This window comes from Macaca mulatta, chromosome 7 (genome assembly GCF_049350105.2).
Source record: "Macaca mulatta isolate MMU2019108-1 chromosome 7, T2T-MMU8v2.0, whole genome shotgun sequence".
Lineage (NCBI taxonomy): Eukaryota > Metazoa > Chordata > Mammalia > Primates > Cercopithecidae > Macaca > Macaca mulatta.
Genome location: NC_133412.1, coordinates 126,884,857 through 126,902,018, shown reverse-complemented (window position 1 = coordinate 126,902,018; position 17,162 = coordinate 126,884,857). Strand labels below are relative to the sequence as shown.

Here is a 17,162-nt window from a genome sequence, read left to right as displayed (position 1 = left end):
GGTGGTCCCATATGATTATAATGGAGCTGAAAAATACCTATTGCCTAGTGACACTGTAGTTGTCCTAACATGGTAGTATAATGCATTACTCACATGTTTGTGGTGATGCTGGTGTAAACAGACCTGTGCCTCCAGTCGTATAAAAGTATCGCAATACAGTTATACTAGTACACAACACTTGATAATGATAATAAATGACTACGATACTGGCCTATGTATTTACTATACTGTATTTTTTATCATTATTTTAGGATGCACTGCTACTTATAAAAAGAAAGTTAACTGTAAAACAGCCTCAGGCAGGTCCTTCAGGAAGAATTCCAGAAGGCATTATTATCACAGGAGATGACAGCTCCATGCGTGTTATTACCCTTGAAGACCTTCCAGTAGGACAAGATGTGGAGGTGGAAGACAGTGATATTGATGATCCTGACCCTGTGTGGGCCTAGGCTAATGTGTGTGTTTGTATCTTAATTTTTAACAAAAGGTTTCAAAAGTAAAACAAAAAAACTAAAAATAGAATATAGCTTATAGAATAAGATTATAAACAAATAAAACATTTTGGACAGCTGTGTAATGTGTTTGTGTTTTAAGCCATGTGTTATTACAAAAGGGTCAAAAAGTTTACAAAAATTAAAAAGTTTATAAAGTAAAAGAGTTACATTAAGCTCAGGTTAATTATTATTGAATAAATAAAACATTTTTTTACAAATTTAGTGTAGTCTAAGTGTACAGTGTTTATAAAGTCTACAGCAATATACAATAATGTTCTAGACCATAGCATTCACTCACCACTCACTCACTAAATGACTGCAACTTCCAGTTCTGCAAGCTCCGTTCCTGGTAAGTGCCTCATGCAGGTTGCCATTTTTTGTCTTTTATATTGTGTTTCTGCTGTACCTTTTCTATGTTTAGATGTGTTTAGATACACAAATACCATTGTGTTACAATTGCTACAGTATTCAGTACAATAACATGCTATACAGGTTTGTAGCTAGGAGCAATAGGCTATACTGTATGGCCTAGGTGTGTAATAGGCAACATTAAATTTGTGTAAGTACACTCCGATGTTTACACAATGATGAAATCCCCTAACAATTCATTTCTTAGAATGTGTCCCAGTTAAGTGATGCATGACTACATATTTGTTTCCTCTTATTTTAGATTATAAATTCCTCTTAGTGTATATATGCTCTTTGCAGTGTCTAATTTAGGGATGCACTGTGGTACAAAAGTGCAGAAATGAAAACTTAATAATTATAGGCTGATTGATATTTCTTAAATAACATCTCTTTGTAAAAAGGAGCAGAAGGAGCATTGGGTCATTTTCTGGTTATTCTATATGAGACATTAACCCAAAAGGTTTATTATTAGAAATGTTTAACAAAAATTTATGTTTTGTTCAAAAAACAAAATTGAAAAAACTTACATTTTTATGCTATATATGTTCAGATTTTAAAACAATTATTCACGGAACAGGTTGGATTTGACCTAACAATATTTTTCAGCTTAGCAGCCAACACTTGTATTCTTTGTACCAGAATACCTGGGTTTGAATTCCAACTCCACTACTAATTGGTGGTGTGAACTTGGATGGATTGTTACACTTATTATGTTTGGTTTCTTTTTGTATAAAATATGGAAAATAATACTACTTATTTCTCTGATTGGATTCTTGTGGCTGGAATGAGTTTGTGTTTTTACGGTATTTACTGCAGTCCCTGCATATAACAGATGCTCAATCAACATTCTGGGGACAAATATTTACTGAACAAACTCTAAGTAAATATCATTCGTTTTATGAATTATTCCTTTTAAACATGCTCGATGTTGACTGCATTCCAAAAATCACTGTCGGAAGATCAGTTCTATGTCTTCTTTCCATTTAAGCATCTGCTATTATATTTGCTTCAGTTACTTTTATACAGTACCTTTCTAAGTGTTTCACATCTGGGCCTTGGAATGTGTGTATGATGTGTTTTTCAGGTAAAAACATTAATTATCAGAGAAATGTGTTCAACCACCCTAGGTTCCCTGCACTTATATTCTGAGCCCCCAAATTAAGTAAACATATTGTGATATTATTACAGCTTCCTCTGAGTTATTGCTTTCTTACAATAATAATAATCTTTCTGGGATTGTGACCTAGGCTTTTCACAAAGCACCCATTTTGGAGATGTTTGAGGTACTAAGTTCACCTTAAAATTTTTCCAGTCTGTGTCTTCACTTTAAAAATGAAAATTAGCTAACAGATGTCATGAGACCTTTCCCTCTTCTACAACTGTTCTCACTCTCTCCACACCTGACATTAGGCGCATGTGCCTGAGAATGACCCTTGGTTTCTTCTATGACTCATTGTTAATCATTATATGGAATAGCTCCATCAGTTCATAAATTTGAAGTAAACTCAATTTCCCACATAGTCTATTAAATGATCATCAGCAAGCTGTTCAGGTTGATTCATAAACTCTTAAACTCCCATTATTTGGAAGAGATTTTGGCTATATTGACAAACAAATTTGCACATTCTAGGTTTGTTCAAACAAGGCCTTCTCTATCTTCCAGAATATATAAGTTGACCTTCCACAGTCATCTAGTTCACAAGCTAAATATTTAAAATTTGAGCCCATTAAGTAAATGCAGTTTATCCAAATCTCATGTTGCAATGAGAGAATGAATTTGGAAGAATCCTGCCCAGTATAAAGTCGGTATTCCTCTCTAAGAACCTATTGTAAACCAAGATCACTTAGTTGAGGATTGCTATAAACACATAGAAATCCACCAAATAAGGGCACGATATTAAATCACAGAGAGTAGAATAATTTTTTAAAAACATAACATCCTTGTTCTGTGAGACAGAAATCATTTACCCAGACATTTATTGAGTATTTATGCACATTCATTTTTCCAGAAGAACATTAGGATTATATTGTACATTTTTTAAAAAGCAACTTGTGATTTTATTGTAACTATATCTTTGCATTAGTCCAGTTTTCTTCATGGAGCTTGAGAAGATTTTTTCATATGGGTTGTTTTTGCCCCTGTGAATGAGACTTTTACATTATGGGGTGTTTTGGGGGGAGTATTTTATTTTCTTACTGAAATAAAACACATATTGTGTTGGCCATATTAAGGTCCAAATTAATCTGGTTAAAATTCAGTTTTTCCCCTTTCTTTTAATTTTTTTTCCTTGTGAGAGTCTGACCTTGTTGACCAGGCTGGAGTGCAGTGGCAGCACCCACAATTCACTGTAGCCTTGACCTCCTGGGTTCAGGTGATCCTTCCACCTCAGCTTCCTGAGTAGCTGGGACCACAAGTGTGTGCCACCATGTCCAGGTAATTTTTCATATTTTTTATAGAGACAAGGTTTTGCTATGTTTCCCAAGCTGGTCTTGAACTCCTGGGCTCAAGCAATCTGCCTGCCTTTGGCCTTCCAAAGTGCTAGGATTACAAGCATTAGCCACCACACCTGGCCTAATTTTTTTTAAGCTAATGTCATACATGCCCATGGAAATAAAAATATAGACATACAAATGATAAGAAACAATGATCTACTACTATAAGGCCTGCTTCTACATTCACTTCCATTTTTTTTTAGAATCAACTTTGTTGAGGTATAATTTACATATAATAAACTTAGCCCATTTAGTGTACAGTTTGATTAGTTTTGATGAATGTCTATGGTCCTACAACTGCTGGCGCAATCAGAATATAGAACATTTCCATCGCCTCAAGAAAATTTCTTTGTGCCCCTTTGCAATTGATCCCCTCCCCCACCCCATCCCTGATACCCACCTTTATACTTTTTGTTACTTTTGTTTTTTTCTATTCTAATATTTCCTATAAAAGACATTACACAGTATGTAGTTTTTTGTGTCTGGTTTCTTTAGCTCTGTATGATGTTGAGAATCATCTGTTGCTCTGTTGTGTGTATCACTAGTTCACTTATTTTGATTGCTTGGTAGTATTCTGTTGTAGGGATATACCACAATTTGTTTATCCGTTCATCAGCTCATGGGCATCTGCATTGTTTCTAGTTTTCGACTATTATGAATAAACCTGCTATAAACATTCTTGTATAAATCTTTTGTGGACATATGTTTTAAATTTTTTTGAGTAAATACTTAGATGTTGGATTTCTGGGTCACATGGTAAGTGAAAGTTTTAAAGAAACCACCAAAAGGTTTTGGTAAGCATGTATACTATTTGACACTCCCACAACAAATATACAAGAGCTTCAGTTAGTCCACATCTTTGCTAACACTTGGTATAGCAGACTTTTAAATCTTATACATTCTAGTGTGTGTTGGAGTATCGAATGTCTTTAATTTGTATTTCCTTTATGACAAAGGATGGCGAACACCTTTTCATGTGTCTATTTGCTATGCATATATCCTCTTTGATGAGGTGTTTATTCAAATTTTTAGTGTAATTTTATTAAGTTGTGTCTTATTATTGAATCATAGGAGTTATTTGTGTATGCTAGATACAAGTTTGCTACCAGGCATCTATTTTACAAATACAGTTTCTTAGTCTAGAGTTTCTATTTTTCATTTTCTTAACATTGTCTTTCAAAGAATAGACATTCTTAATTTTGATGCAGGTTATTTGTCATTTTTTTTTTTTTATTTTACAGGTTGTGCTTTTCATTGTTGTGTCAAAGAAATCTTTTCTGATCCAAGATCAAAAAGATTTTCTTCTGTTTTCTTATAGAAGTTGTACAGTTTTAACTCTTATCTTCAGGTCTATGAGCCACTTAAAGTTAAGTTCTGTGTGTGGTGGTAAAGGCCTAAGTTATTTTTGTATGTAGTTGTCCAATTATTTTAGCATTATTTATGAAAAGACTATCGTTTGCCCATTGAATGGCCTGGAACCTTTGTTGAAAAACAGTTAAATTTATACATGAGCATCTGTATATCTGGGCTCTCTTTTGTTTCATTACATTTGTGTTTAACCTTATGCTAATATCACAATGTCTTGATTACTGTAGATTTTTTCCCTAGAAGTTATTCTCTTGTATCTCCTGTTTTTGTTCATGTCATGGTCACGTTTTTCTCTACCACCTTGAACACACAGGGCATATTTATAATACCATTTTGGTTTTCTGTCTAATTACATAAGTTCTGTCATATCTGTGTCTTTTTGTATGGACTGATTTGTCTCCTAGTTATGAGGCATATTGCATTCATTCTCTGCATGCACAGTAATTTTTAATTGGATGCCAATGAATTTTTTATTATTATTGGTTGCAGAATTTTGTTGTACTTTAAATAGTGTTTGATTTTGTACATATAGTTAAGTTACTTGGACTTAGTTGGATCATTGTGAGCCTTTTGTGGTTTTGTTAGTTGGGGTTCAGAGACACTATTAGTGTAGTGCTAATTGAGCCCTTCTACCTGATGCTCACATGTTACAACATCTTTCCCTTCCAGCTAATAGAACAAGAATTATTCCTATCTCTGTTGATGCACAGGAATTCTTCTGCCTACTTCTTTTCAATTATTCTTTCCTGTCTTATATCTGGCAAATAAATACTTCACCTGCTCTTTTAAGTATTTCCCTAAATCTAAATGAATACTCTACTACTGTCCCTCAGACATGTCCCATACACACTATCTGTTGACTCTCTGCTATGATGGATATGGATCTAGCTTTTTTATACTAATCTTGTCTTATCCCTCTCCAGGTGAGAAGGAAGGAGAAGATGAGGTTAGTATAAAAGATATTTCTTTGTTTTATTTCAATTTCTTATTCCATCTATTATTGACAATATCTCTTGACTCCCATCTTGAGATGAGGATGTTCTTACCCTCACCATACCCATCATATTTCCTTCTACATTCCACCTGCCAACTTCTCTCCACTGCATTTGACATTGTCAAGGAAGATAATTACACTGTTTGGTAGGCATAATGGCTTCTATGATTGTTTTTGAAAACCCAAAACAAGATAAGTTATTTCCATGTAAGTCTTGTTCACCAGAGTGTCACTATTATAAAATGATTATATTTCTTTCTTGGTGGTTTTCCAGTATCTGACCTCACACCTCTTAAAAAGAATATTTCTAGCATCAGGTACCTTATTTTTTTTTTCTTTTGAAGACAAACTTTTTATTTCTCTCTGGAAGTTTTCTATATATTTTCTTTAGTCTTGAAGTTTTGAAACTGCACAATGACATATATAAGTGTAGCTCTTTCTCATTTCATCTTACTCAGAACTTGGTAAATTATCTTACCTTGATATGTGTCCTTCAACCTTGATAAACTTATATATGTGATTTCTTTTATAATTCCTCTTCTTTGAGTTCCTTGTCCTCCTTTGCTAGATTGATGCTCTGTGTATTTGGGTTGAACTTCTATGTATTTTACCCCTCCCACCACCACTTTCTGCATTTTAATCTTTTGGTTCTGCTTTCAGAGATTTATTCAACTTTATTTTTTTAAGTTTTAAATTTAATTATTTTATTTCAGCATTCATCTCATTACATTTTAAAAGGTTTTTATTTTCTCTGATATTAGCATCATTTTTAAATTGAAGGATAAAATATTTTTGTGACTCTATGGATGTTAATTACATCTGATTTTTCCAGGGTTCTCCATTTCTATAAAAGCAGTATATATATTTTCCTCTTGGCCTTTCTCTTTGATATTGCATATTTTCTTCTAATTTCTGGTGATCTTTGGTTGTCCATTCTTACCTATGATTGAGGTCACAAAGGGTGACTGAAAGCTCTGTGGTTATAGGTGGGTTTATCAACCAGCAGGCCTTGCCTTAGCAAAGGTCATTGGTTATTACACCAGAGGAACCAAATATTGGAATGAAGGCTTTATCCCAATGTTGCAAGTTATTTTTCTTATTCCATTGGTTTGCATTACACCTTTAAGCATTATACTTAAACTTATAATTCTTGGCTGCTTTAGTGTAGACAAATAGCCCCTACATTTTTTTTTCACTTTCCATACTCTCTTATATCTTTAATTTCACATTGTCAAAATTTGCTGTGTAACTACATTTTATTTCTGAGTGATTTCCTTATAGATGTATTCTATAATTTGAACTTAAGATTTATGTGCTGATATACTATATTATAACCACATAAATATTGTTTTTCATGGAGCCAAGTAGTATGCTGGTACTTCATTACCTTCTCTATCGGTCCAAAGTTGTATCCATCTCATCAAATAGCAAAAATCCATGTATTTTCTTGCATTCCATTGAATGTTCACAATTAATTCATATCTTAGTTTACTTCATAATTAGACCCTGGCTTTCTTATACAGTTGTATTCTTCCTCTAATTTCTAATTGTTGTTCTTTTTTCTTTCAGAAGAAGAGACATATGCTTTCTTCACTATGCACTAATATTATCCAGAGTCTTAGTTATTCTGTTTTTTGCTTGGAATTCACTTTCTTTATTCTTGACAATAATTTTTTTTTTGGAGCTGTGAGATATTTTCCTTTGCATTTTAAAAAATGAATGGGTTTTAAAATCTATTTTATTTGCAAAAATGTCTTATAAGAAAATCTAAATATATACTTTCTAATTTGTGAGAGAATCTATGGTTTACATACTAGTTAGATTAGTTTTAACAAGATCCGTGAGGACATAGTTGACAGATTAATTATCACAAGGTTGGTGAGCCAATTCATGTTTTAAGGACAAAACATTCCAACAAGTACAGTTTCCAATAACAAACATACACAGTCCTAAGGTCACAGGTTACAATCTACGGGAGATGATTATTTGAAAATCACTGGAAACACTTTTTTTTCTCTTGGTAAACAGACTAGATAAAAACTACATCTCTTGATGACAAAATAAAACATAAGTATAAATGATACAGAAACTTTGCCTTCTTCGCTAAGGCTTTTTATTCCTCTAAGTAAATTTTTCAACCTCCTTCACCTTTAAAACAAAAGCTTGTGTCAGTAATCTTTTTCATCTTTATGGTTCTAGTTTAAATACCATTTTGCCTTGTGACATGTAATTCACGGGTAATTTTAAATAAGGCTGAATAGAAATATTTGGGACTTATAATTTCCTGTTTATTTGGAGTCAACTGTTCTAATTGAGAGTGATTGCTTTCAAGGCCTGTGGTCCAACAGCCACTCTGGTTTCTCTTCATTAGTCTGGGATTTCGAGCTGTCTTCTTCTTATTGGTAAGTCTGAGTTTACTGGAGAATTCCTCATGTAACCCTAACTGATCGTCCTTGTGTTCCTGTGTATCAAAATATCTATTTTTCCTCATTTGTGATTTATAGTTTGTCCTGGTGAAGAATTTTAGATTACAAAGAAAGGTTTTTGACATGTTTATTTGTTTATGCATTGTTAGCAACTGCTTATTCTATTTCACTGTGATAAGAAGACATAGTACATAATGTATTCCTTTAGGGAATAAGGTTTTCTTTTTCACATGCTGTGAAATTAATTTTTGAGGAAAAGCTATCTACATAGTTGAAAAGGAAGTGCATTTTCTAACATGAGAGTAATGAGCTTGGTAAATATCTATTACAAGCATTTTAAATTACATAATTCAAACTGTTTATATTCTTATTTATTTTTGCCTATTTGATCTATCAAGAAGCAACTGCCAACTATTAATTATTAATGTGTTTCTGTTAGTCTTGACATTGTTTTCCTTATGAATTACTTATCACATTAATGTAGATAACGTATTCCCATTAAGAAATGTGCTTTTTACTAGTACAGAATGACCTAATTTATATTCTTTTTTATTTTAAATGTTATTTTACGTTCAGGGGTACATGTACAGGGTTTATTATATAGGTAAACTGCATGTCACAGGGGTTTGATATACATACTATTTCGTCACCCAGGTAATAAGTGTAGTACCCGACAGGTATTTTTTGATCCTCTCCCTTCTCCTACCCTTCACCCTCAAGTAGGCCCCAGTGTCAATTGTTCCCCTCTTAGTGTCCATGTGTTCTCATTGTTTAGCTCTCATTTATAAGTGAGAACACGTGGTGTTTGGACTTCTGTTCCTGTATGAGTTTGCTTAGGATTATGGCCTCCGGCTCTACTATGTTGCTACTAAGGGCATGATGTCATTCTTTTTTGCGGTTGCATAGTATTCCATGGAGTATATGCACCACATTTTCTTTAGCCAGTCTACCACTGATCGGCATTTAGGATGAATCCATGTCTTTGTTATTGTGAATAGTGCTGCAATGAACATTCATGTGCATGTGGCTTTATGGTAGAAAGATTTATATTCCTTGGGGTTTATACTCAGTAATGGCATTGCTGGGTCAAATGGTAGTTCTGTTTTTAGCTTTTTGAGGAGTCACCACACTGCTTTTCACAATGGGTGAACTAATTTACACTCCCTTCAGCAGTGTATATGAGTTCCCTTCTCTCACAACCCCACCAGAATTGGTTATTTTTTCACTTTTTAATAACAGCCATTCTGACTGGTGTGAAATGGTATCACATTGTGGTTTTGATTTGCATTTCTCTTGATTAGTGATGTTGAGCATTTTTTCATATGCTTGTTGCCTGCATATATGTCTCCTTTTGAGAAGTGTCTGTTCGTGTCCTTTGCCCACTTTCTAATGGGGTTGAATGGAGTTGTTTGTTTTTTGCTTCTTAATTTAAGTATCATATAGATGCTGGATATTAGACCTTTGCAAAGTCACATGCATAGTTTGCAAATATTTTCTCGCACCCTGCAGGTAGTTTGTTTCCTATGTTGATAGTTTATTTGGCCATGTGGAAGCTCTTAAGTTTAATTAGGTCCCACTTGTCAATTTTTGGTTTTGCTGCAAGTGCATTTGGTGGCTTCATCATGAAATCTTTGTCAGGTCGTATGTCCAGAATGGTACTGCCTAGTTGCCTTCCAGGGTTGTTAGAATTTTAGGTTTTACAGTTAAGTCTTTAAGTCATCTTGAGTTGATTTTTGTATATGGTATAAGGAAGAGGTCCAGTTTTGATCTTCTGCAAATGACTAGCCAGTTATCCCAGCACCATTTATTAAATAAGGAGTCCTTTCCCCATTGCTTGTGTTTGTTGGCCTTATCAAATATCAGATGGTTTTAGGTGTGTAGCATAATTTCTTGGCTCTCTATTCTGTTCCCTTGGACTTTGCATCTGTTTTTATGCCAGTAGCTTGAAGTTTTCCTTTGTGTGTGTGTCTCTGCCAGGTTTTAGTACCAGGATGATGCTGGCCTCATAGAACGAGTTGGGGAGGAGTCCCTCTTCCACAATTTTGGGGAATAGTTTCAGTAGGAAAGGTACCAGCTCTTCTTTATACATCCAGTAGAATTTGGCTATAAATCTGTCCCTGGGCTTTTTTTGATTGGCAGGTTATATGGTTTGGCTTTGTGTACCCACCCAAATCTCATCTTGAATTGTAATCCCCATGAGTCAAGGGAGGGACCTAGTGGGAGGTGATTGGATCATGGGGGTGGTTTTCCCCATGCTGTTCTTGTGATAGTGAGCGAGTTCTTACAGAACTAATGGTTTTGTAAGTGGCAGTTTCCCCTGCTGTCCCCTCTCTCCTGCTGCCTTGTGAAGAAGTCACCAGCTTTCTCTTTGTCTTCTGCCATGATTGTAAGTTTCTTGAGGCCTCCCCAGCCATGAAGAACTGTGAGTCAATTAAACCTCTTTTGTTTGTAAATTACCCAGTCTCAGCTATTCTTTCTAGCAGTATAAAAACAGACTAATACAGTAGGCTTCCTTTTTTTTTTTTTTTTTTGAGACTGAGTTTCACTCTTGTTACCCCAAGCTCGAGTGCAATGGTGCAATCTCGGCTTACTGCAACCTCCACCTCCTGGGTTCAAGCAATTCTCCTGCCTCAGCCTCCCAAGTAGCTGGGATTACAGGCACCTGCCACCATGTCCAGCTAATTTTTGTATTGTTAGTAGAGACAGGGTTGCACCACGTTGGCCAGGCTGGTCTCAAACTCCTGACCTCAAGTGATCCAACCGCCTCCGCTTCCCAAAGTGTTGGGATTACAGGCATGAGCCACCATGCTTACTTATTCCATTTTGGAACTTATTATTAGTCTGTTTAGGGATTCAGTTTCTTCTTGGTTCAGTCTTGGGAGATTTATGTGTCTGGGAATGTATTCATTTCTTCTACATTTTCTAGTGTGCGTGCATAGAGGTGTTTGTAGTAGTTTCTGAGGGGCTTTTGTATTTCTCTGGGGGTCAGTGGTAATGTTGCCTTTGTCATTTCTAATTGTGTTTATTTAGATCTTCTCTTTTGCTTTATTAGACAAACTAGTGGTCTTTTTTATTAATGTTTTCAAAGAACCAACTACTGTATTCACTGATCTTTTGTATTTTTTTTTGCCTTTACATTTCCTTCAGTTCAGCTCTGATTTTGGTTATTTCTTGTTTTCTGCTTGCTTTGGAGTTAGTTTGCTCTTGTTTCTCTAGTTATTCCAGTTGTGATGTTAGGTTATTACTTTGAGGTCTTTTTAACCTTTTAATGTAAGCATTAAGTGCTATAAATTTCCCCTCTAAACACTGTCTTAGCTGTGTCTCAGAAATTCTGATATGTTGTATGTTCTCAGTAGTTTACATTTTAAAAAATGTTTTGACTTGAGTTTTATTTCATCTAATGTAAATATATTGAGATATTTTATATTTTAGTTTGCAGTGGCTGTGTATATCTCTATTCATTCAGTTACTTTAAACATTTATCCAGCTGATTTGTATATTTATTTTTGACCCATTCTGGGTGCTGTTTTTCTTTAAATTGTAGTTAAGCATTATTATCAGAACTGTATTTGTTCTTACTTCTGTTACCTTATTTCATATTTCCTTTACCATCCTCTTGATTGTTCCTTTGTTAATCAATACTTTGTCATGCTAACTTCATTTTTTGTATTTAAAGTTTCATGTCCTAATTCAATTTATCTAGAATTTAACAACAGATAATCAAATAACACATATGATTTTTTATATTTATAATGTGCAAAATATCTACCTTCATTTGCTTTAAACCTCCTCTTTGTCATTGAATTTCCCATCCAATTTTTATTGAATTTATGATAGAAACAATTTAATTATGTTAATTATTATTAAAATATTGCTTTTAGTATGATATCTGTTATTTAATTTTTTGGCTTGAAAATGTTTTTATTTTTAACTTTAGTGGGTACATAGTAGATGTATATATTTATGTGGTACTTGAGGTATTTTGATACAGGCATGCAATGCATAATAATTACATCAGGGCAAATAGGGTATCTATCCCCTTAGGCATTTATTGTTTGTGTTACAAACTATCCAATCATACTCTTTTAGATATTTTTAAAACGTATAATTAAATTATTTTGACTATAGTCACGCTGTTGTGCTATGAAATACTAGGTATCTTTCAAACTATTTTTTTGTACCCGTTAACCATCCCTACCCACAGCTCCCATTGCCCTTCCCAGCCTCTGGTAACCATCATTCTACTCTCTGTCTCTATGTGTTCAATTGTTTCAATTTCATATCCCACAGATAGTGAGAACATGTGATTGTTTGTCTTTTTGTGCCTGATTTATTTCACTTAACATAATGACCTCCAGGTCCATCCATGTTGTTGCAAATGACTAGATCTCATTCTTTTGTTCTGAATGAATAGTACTTGATTGAGTATAAGTACCACATTTTCTTTATCCATTCATTTCTTGATGGACACTTAGGTTGCTTCCAAATCTTGACTATTGTGAACAGTGTAGCAATAAACATGAAGTGCAGATATCTCTTTGATATACTGATTCCCCTCTTTGGAGTATATACCCAGCAGTGGAATTGCTGGATCATATGGTAGCTCTATTTTTCATTTTTTGAGGAACTTCCTAACTATTCTCCATAATGGTTGTCCTAATTTACATTTCCACCAATCTTACACTCCCACCAACAATGTATGGGGGTTCTCTTTCTTTACAGTCTCGCCAACCTTTGTTGTTTGCCTGTCTTTTCTATTTGAACCATTTGACTGAGGTGAGATTATATTCATTGTAGCTTTGATTTGCATTTCTCTGATGATCAATGGTGTGGAGCACCTTTTCATATGCCCGTTGGACATTTGTATGTCTTCTTTTGAGAAATGTCTATTTGGATCTTTTGCCTATTTTTAAATCAGCTTATTAGATATTTTCCTACAGAGTTGTGTGAGGTCCTTATATATACCGGTTATTAATCTCTTGTCAGATGGATAGTTTGTATATACTTTCTCCCATTCTGTGGGTCTTCTCTTCACTTTGTTGGTTGTTTCCTTTGCTGTGCAGAAGCTTTGTAAGTTGATGTGATCCCATTTGTCAATTCGTGCTTTGGTTGCCTGTGCTTGTGGGGTATTACTGAAGAAATTTTTGCCAAGACTAATGTCCTGGAGAGTTTCCCCAATGTTTTCTTATAGTAGTTTCATGATTTGAGGTCTTAAATTTAAGTCTTTAACCCATTTTGGTTTTATTTTTGTATATGGTGGGAGAGGGCAGTCAAGTTTCATTCTTCTGCATACTGATATCCAGTTTTCTCAGCACCATTTATTGAAGAGACTGTCCTTTCTCCAATGTATGTTCTTGAACCTCTGTCAAAAATGAGTTCACTGTAGATGTATGGATTTTTTTCTGAGTTCTCTGTTCTGTTCCGTTAGTCTATGTGTCTGTCTTTTTGCTTACATCAAAAGGTAACAAAATAGTCTATGCTATTTTGGCGACTATGGCTCTGTAATATTATTTGAAGTTAAGCAATGTGATTCTTCTAGTTTTGTTCTTTTTTCTCAGGATAGCTTTGGCTATTCTGGGTCTTTTGGGACTTCATGTAAATTTTAGGATTGTTTTTTCTATTTCTGTGAAGAATGTCATTGGTATTTTGGTAGGGAGTGCATTGAATCTATAGATTGCATTTAGTAGTATGGACATTTTAACAATATGGATTCTTCCAATCCATGAAGAGGGAATTTCTCTCCTTTTGTGTGTGTGTGTCCTCTTCAATTTCTTTCAACAGTGTTTTATAGCTTTTGTTATAGAGATCTTCCACTTCTTTGGTTAATTCCTAGGTATTGAAATTTATGTGTGGCTATTATAATGGGATTACTTTTTATTTCTTTTTCAGATTGTTCACTGTTGGTATATAGAAATGCTACTGATTTTTGTATGTTGATTTTGTATCCCGCAACTTTACTGAATTTGTTTATTAGTTCTAATGGTTTTTTGGTGGAGTCTAGGTTTTCCAAATATAAGATCATATCATCTGCAAACAAACACAATTTGACTTCTTTCTTCCTAATTTGGATGCCCTGCATTTCTTTATCTTGTCTGATTGTTCTAGCTAGGACTTTCAGTGCCATATTAAAGGGTGAAAGTAGGTATCCTTGTTGTGTTCCAGATCTTAGAGGAAAGTCTTTCAGTTTTTTCCCATTCGATATGATATTAGCTATATGAGTCTGTGTCTGTGGCATATGGCTTTTATTATTTTAAGGTATGTTCCTTCTATACACAGTTTTTGTTAATGATTTTTATCATGAAGCAATGTTGAATTTCATTGAATGCTCTTTCAGCATTAATGGAAATAATCATATGATTTTTTGTCCTTCATTCTGTTAATACAATCTATCATACTGATTGATTTTCACATGTTGAACCATCCTGGCATCCCTGGAATAAATCCCATTTGGTCATAAGAAATGAACTTTTTAATGTATTGTTAAATTTGGTTTGATAGTATTTTGTTGAAGATTGTTGCATCAATATTCATCAGATATATTGGCCTGTAGTTTGCTTTTCTTGATTTGTCTTTATCTCATTTTGGTATCAGTATAATACTGCCCTCTTAGAGTGAGTTTGGAAGTATTCCCTCTTCCTTTATTTTTTTGAAATAGTTTGAGTAGGATTGGTGTTAGTTTTTCCTTAAATGTTTGGTAGAATTCAGCAGTAAGTCTATCAGGTCCTGGGCTTTTTTTTTTTTTTTTTTTTTTTTACTAAGAGACTTTTTGTTATGGCTTTAGTCTAGCTACTTGTCATTGATTTGTTTGGTTTTGAATTTCTTCATGATTTTGTCTTGCTAGGTTGTATGTGTCTAGGAGTTTATGTATTTCCTCTAGATTTTCCAATATATGGGCCTATGGTTGCTTATAGCAGTTACTAATGATCCTTTGAGTTTCTGTGCTATCAGTTATAGTAACTCTTTTTTTATTATCTGATTTTATTTATTTGGGTCTTCTTCCATTTTTTTCTTTATTATTCTGCCTAAAAGTTTGTCAATGTAGTTTATCTTTTTAAAGCATCAAATATTTGTTTTATTCATCTATTGTACTGTTTTCTTCATTTCAAATTCATTTATTTCTGCTCGAATCTTTATTTCTTCTCTTCTATTAATTTTGGGTTTAATTTGCTCTTGCTTTTCTGGTTCTTTACTTATTTGAAGTTTTTCTTCTTTTATGATCTAGGGACTCATGGTTATAAATTTCTCTCTTAATACTGTTTTGACTGTACCCCATAGGTTTTGGCATCTTATGTTTCCATTATCATTTGTTTCAAGAAATATTTTAATTTTCTTCTTAATTTCTTAATTGACCAAGTGCTCATTGAGGAGTATATTTAATTTCCATTTGTTTGTATAGTTTCCAAAATTCCTCTTGTTTTTAATTTCTAGTTTTATTCCATTGTGGTCAGAGAAAATGTTTGATATTATTTCATATATTTTGGAATGTTCTAAGACTTATTTTGTGACCTAACCTATGACCTATCTTTGACAATAATGTATATACTGAGGAAGAATGTGTATTCTGCAGCCTTTGAATGAAATGTTCTGTAAATATCTATTAGGTTCACTTATTCTATAGTGCAGATTATGTCTAACATATTTTTCTTGAATTTCTGTCTGGGAGATTTGAGGGTGTTGAAGTCTCTAGCTATTATTTTATTAAGGTCTATCTCTCTCTTTAGCTCTAATAATATTTTCTTTATATATCTGGGTGCTCCAGTGTTGGGTGAATATATACTTACAATCATTATATACTGTTGCTAGATTGACCCCTTTATCATCATATCATCATCATATAGTGATATTCTTTGTCATTCCTTGCAGTTTTTGTATTAAAATTTATTTTGTCTGATATAGTATAACTACTCCTGCTCTTTTTAGGGTTCCATTGGTATAGATTGTCTTTTTTCATCCCTTTATTTTCAGTCTATATGTATCTCTAAAGGTGAAATGTATTTTTTGTAGGCAACAGATCATGAGGTCTTATCGTTTCATCTATTCAGCCACTCTATGTCTTTTGAGTGGAAAATCTAGTCCATGTACATTTAATGTTATTATTGATAAGTAGGGACTTACTCCTGCCATTTTGTTACTGGTTTTTGGTTGTTTTGGTCTTCTCTTCCTTCTTTCCTCCCTTCCTGTCTTCCTTTTAGTGAAGGTGATTTTCTGTGGTGCTATGACTTAATTTCTTGCTTTATATATTTTGAGTATCTGTTCTATGGTTTTTGATTTGAAGTTACTAGGAGGCTTGCAAATACTGTTTTATATCCCATTATTTTAAATCGATGACAACTTAACTCTGATTGCATAAAGACACACAAACACATGCACACAAAGACAACTAATAAAAATTCTACACTTTAACTTCACCCTTTAGCTTTTCAACTTTTTGTTGTTTCTCTTTATGACTTATTGTACAATCTCTTGAAAAGTTGTTGTAGTTATTGTTTTTGATTGGTTCATTGTTTAGTCTTTCTACTTAAGAGTAGCTTACACACTATGATTACAGTTTTATATTATTCTGTGTTTTTCTGTGTGCTTACTATTACCAGTGAATTTTGTACCTTCAGATGATTTCATCTTGCTCATGAATATTCTTTTCTTTCAGATTGAAGAACTCTCTTTAGCAGTTTTGTAGGAGATGTCTGCTGTTGATAAGATTTCTCTGCTTTTGTTTGTCTGAGAATGTCTTCATATTTTCCTCAAGCTTAAAGGATATTTTCACCACATATACTATTCTAGGTTAAAAGTTTTTTCCTTCAGCACTTTAAATATGTCATGTCACCCTTCCCTGGCCCATGAGGTTTCCACTGAAAGGTCTGCTACCAAGCATATTGGCACTCCATTGTATGTTATTTGTTTCTTTTCTCTTGCTGCTTTTAGGAGACTTTCTTTATCCTTGACCTTTGGGAGTGTATTAGTCCATTCTTGTGCTGCTAA

The 17,162-nt window shown here is 33.7% G+C and overlaps 1 long non-coding RNA gene across 2 annotated transcripts in view; it reads left to right on the top strand.

The window, feature by feature from the left end:
- Window positions 1-738: 738 nt before the first annotated feature.
- Window positions 739-17,162, top strand: part of LOC144329745 (uncharacterized) — an 85,743-nt gene continuing 69,319 nt past the window's right edge. Inside the window, exon 1 of one of the 2 annotated variants that reach the window (XR_013395384.1) lies at window positions 739-843. This is a non-coding gene — a long non-coding RNA (uncharacterized LOC144329745). The remainder of the gene's footprint in view (window positions 844-17,162) is intronic. The other variant, XR_013395385.1, reaches the window with a different exon arrangement.